Source organism: Arachis duranensis, unplaced genomic scaffold (genome assembly GCF_000817695.3).
Source record: "Arachis duranensis cultivar V14167 unplaced genomic scaffold, aradu.V14167.gnm2.J7QH unplaced_Scaffold_354584, whole genome shotgun sequence".
NCBI classification, from domain to species: Eukaryota; Viridiplantae; Streptophyta; class Magnoliopsida; order Fabales; family Fabaceae; genus Arachis; species Arachis duranensis.
The window spans coordinates 866,584-871,108 of NW_026264910.1; positions in this window are offsets into that span (position 1 = coordinate 866,584).

Genomic DNA, 4,525 nt, shown 5'->3' on the forward strand with positions numbered 1-4,525 from the left:
ATCAGGTTTTCTGAAATTGGGCCAAGAGGCCCTAAAATCGAGAGCCACGTGCTTCATTAATGAAGTCACGTGCCCTGACTTGTGCGTACGCACAGGTGTCTGCGTACGCACACTTGCTGAATTCTTCAATTTTGCGTACGCATAGAAAGTTGTGCATACTCACACTGCAATTTGTGCATCTCCTTTGTTTTCTTCATGTGTTCTCCCCTTTTGCATGCTTTCTACCACTTCTACCAAACCATTCTTACCTATTCCACCAGAAATCACTCACCAAAAATATCACGACATCGAATGGAATAAAAGTAGGATAAAATTGCTCAATTTAGGCATGAAAAAGCATGTTTTCACATTTAAGTGAAATTTAGAGAGAAAACACAAAAGTATTCTATTTAAGTGAATAAATGCAGGTTTATGTGATGAAATTCACACAATTCAATCCGAAATTTACCATCAAATATGTATTCATCAAATGGAAAATATAAAAATCTCTGAAAATATAATTTTGAATAAATACAGTAAATAATAAATAACTCATTATTTAATTTTGAAAAATCCTGGATCTTATAATGGGATTTGCAAGCTTAATGGGGGTATCTTGTTCAATGGACACCTTGACAATATCACAGAGATGGTGAATAAGGCCCGGAAATCTGAGCCTTGACCTATAGTCACAATTTTGTGCCATAGTTTGAATATGAAGGGGAATGAGGTTTTCCATTCTTACCTGTTTTCCATTTATGATCGAGTGAAAAAGATGGCTCGGTCCACCGTCACCTCAGAGTGGTTGGAGGTGGGAACAAGTGAGTGATGAATGAAATCCAACCAGCCTTTGGCGACAAGGATGAGGTCTGACCTCTTTAATTGATTGGACATCCCCTTGCATCCAACTTCCATTATATCCCAAGAATACAAATATCTCTGAGCACATCTTTCTTTATTCTGTTGCACATCATTCTGAAGGCATACTCACAACTATTTGGGTCAGCTGAGCGAGGAGGAGAAGGGAGATGAAGAAGCCTTCATAGACTCTTTGGCCCATAATCAATGGGTTGGCCTTGAACATAATTAAAATAAATCGGTCCTCATCTTGGGCCTCCTTGATAAACAACTATTTTATGGTTTATCTTGTGTTTCATTGAGTGGTTTCATCGAGTCTTTACCCACTTATTCATATGAACTGCATGATTTTACAATCCCTTCCTAAGTTTGTTCTATGGTTGAAAACTTGTTTCCTAAAGATCTTTAATTTGTGTATTTCAATTCTCCTTTATACCATTCGATGCCGTGATCCGTGTGTTAAGTGTTTCAGGCTTCACAAGGCAGGAATGGCTTAGTGAATGGAGAGAAAGCTTGCAAAAATGGAAGGAACACAAGAAACTAAGGAGATGACCAGTGAGCATCGACGCGCGCGCATGGCTCACGCGAGCGCGCGGAATGGAGAAAGTCGCAGCGATGCGTGCACGTGCCTGACGCGTACGCACGAATTGGAGTCTGCACGAATGACGCGCAAGCGTGGACGACGCGTACGCGTGACAAGGAAAATTGCTGAATGACGCGCACACGTGACCAATGCGTACTCGTGACCTGCGCAATCTGCAGAAATAACAGAAAATGCTGGGTACAATTTTGAGCCGAGTTTTGACCAAGTTTTTGGCCCAGAAACACAGAGTAAAGCCAGAGAACGTGCAGAGACTCTTGACACATCAACACACATTCTCATTAGGATAGTTTTAGGATCTTAGATCTGAATCTAGAGAGGAACTACTCTTCCTCTAGGTTCTCGTTACATTCATAGTTTATTAGTTCTATGCTTTTTGCTTCGGATATTGAAAAGTCATCACCTCCGTTGAAGATACTATTCTAGTTTGTTTCCTTACTCGCTCTTTTATTTATTCCATATTCTTAATTCTTGTTTAAAGTGGTAATTGGATTATTTTTATGGATTGTTGATACAGAGGATCACTTTTATTTTTAATAAATTTTCAGTCTCTATTTTATTTAATTTATTATGTCTTCTTCTTATATTTTTCTGAGTATTATATTCATGTCAATGGAGTAGATTCCCTACTTGACATGGGGGTTGATTAAAAGGGAGACACTTGAGTTAGAAGGCTTAAGTGAAGATTAAACTGGAAGTTGTTGGCTAGTTTTGTATTTACTAACGCTAGACCTTCCCAATGGAGAGGACTAGGATCTGTGAATAAGAGTTAGCTCAATCACTTGACTTTCCTTTATTTAGTAAGGGTCAACTAAGTGAAAACAACAACCTTTTTGATACTACACCTAAGAGATCCCAACAAGGATAGAACTTCCAATTGGTCATTTCCCTAGTCAAGGTATTTTTATTTAGAACATTAATAATCATTCTTAGTTTTCATCTCATTAATTTACAACTATTTAATTGCTCATTATTCAACTCAACTCTCTTAAAAACCCCTAATTAATAAATTAGCATTCTCTCTGCAACTCATTGGGAGATGACCTGGGATTCATACTCCCAGTATTTTATTTCCAAAATTTTGTGACAACTCTTTTAAATTGATACGCGGAATCTTCATTGGTTAAGAGCTATACTTGCAATGCTGTTTTCCCTATAAACTCTTAATCGGTGATTTTTTCGCCACATCACTCCTCTTCTTGGCTCAACCAAGCATTAGCATAAAATTCATGAACTAATGTAAGGCCTATGTTTCGCAGAGGTTTTGCAAGGATTGTCCACTTCCAACAGAAGATCTCAGCTTGAATGATCACATACTCGTCTGGTCTAAATCGAATCTCACATTGGGGATTATGGCCTTCTCCTTCACCCATGTTCTATATTAGGTTTTATGCATCTATTTTTGAAATCGGGTGACATCAAAAAATGGGGTGGCTAGTTCCTTCCCTTTTCTTTTCTTGAACAAAGGCATTTTAGTGTTTTGTTTACACTTATAGAAATATAAGGGATGAACACCAAACTTAAATTTTGGCCGGATGCAGAAAGTAAAATATAAGTGAAAAAAGAAGTGAATGAAAAGTGTAGTTGTGTTGTGTGATGAATGGATGCATGCATGGGTATTTATAATGGAATGAGATATGCATTGTGAGGATATGGAGCTGGTACGCGAAGTTGTAACTTGCACAACTAAACCAGTAAGTGCACCGGGTCGTCCAAGTAATACATCAACTGAGTGAGGGTCGAATCCCACGAGAATTGCCAGATTGAGCAAGTTGTGGTTATCCTGCAGATCTTAGACAGGTAAATAAAAAGATAGTTGTTGTTGTTGTAGGTATATAAACAAAGCAATAACAATAAAAATGTAGAGCAATAGTGAGAAATCAGTTAAGGCCTCGGAGATTCTTGCTCTTCCGGATTAATATTTTTTACAGACTTCTTCAACAATGCATGATTCATTCAATGGCAAGGCTGTAAGTGATTAAAGCCAGGGTCAGTGGTCATTAATCTCCTCATATCCAAATCAAATGCCAAGGTCAGTGGTCATTCAATCTAGACAAGGGTGAAGCTCACGCATTCAATTTCTGATGATCCTACTCAAAATGCTATAGACGAGGTCGGATCTTCTGGATCGTAGAATGAAGCTCTATGGTTCTGGCCTTAGCACCACAGAAATCTCAGTGACCCATGACTAATGAGATTTTATGTCACATATCCCAATTAGCCCAGATATGTGTTGGAATATGTGATGCACTCTCAAGATGTAGCTCAATACTATCCTATCAGGGACTCGCAAGAAATCATGTAGAATAAGGGATCATACGTCAGTTCCATCCCAGATTCATAAAGATGAAGAAGAAAATGCATCGTATAATAGAATCACACATAAATTAAAGTATAAAGGTAATTGTATTAATCCATAGGAATCAGCAGAGCTCTTAACCTTAAACTAGGAGGTTTAGTTGCTCATATTGTACTTGAAAAGCGTGTAAAGTGTCAAAAGGTGGTAGCCCCCCTAAACATGGGTAATCTCCTCTTATATATACTAATCTAATAATTACAAATTACAAAAATGAGATAAACTAAGCATAAAGGTGCGAAAATCCACATCTGGGCCCACTCGGTGAGTGTTTGGGTTGAGCTTGGCATCCAACATGAGTGAGTGGGTATTGAACATGATCTAAGAGGTGTGAGTGCGCTGTCTTGCTCCCTTTGTGGTGTTGAAAGCTAGTTTTGGGCGTTCAACACTGGGCTCTGTCCTGTTGGGGCGTTGAACGCCATGAAGGGGGTAGTTTGGGCATTCAACGCCCATTTTAGGCCTTTATTTCCAAAGACAAGTATGAACTATTATATATTTCTAAAACGTCTTGGAAGTTAGCTTTCCAACGCCATTGAGATTGCGTGTATTGGACCTCTGTAGCTCTAGAAATTCTCATTTGAATGCATGGAGGTCATGAGTTGATAGCATCTGTTGTCTTTTCTTTACCTCTGAATCAGACCTTGCCAAAACTTGCCAGATTCACCCAAAAATCACCTAAAAAATCATAGGAAAACCACAAAAACTAAAAGTAGCATCCAAAAAGTGATTTT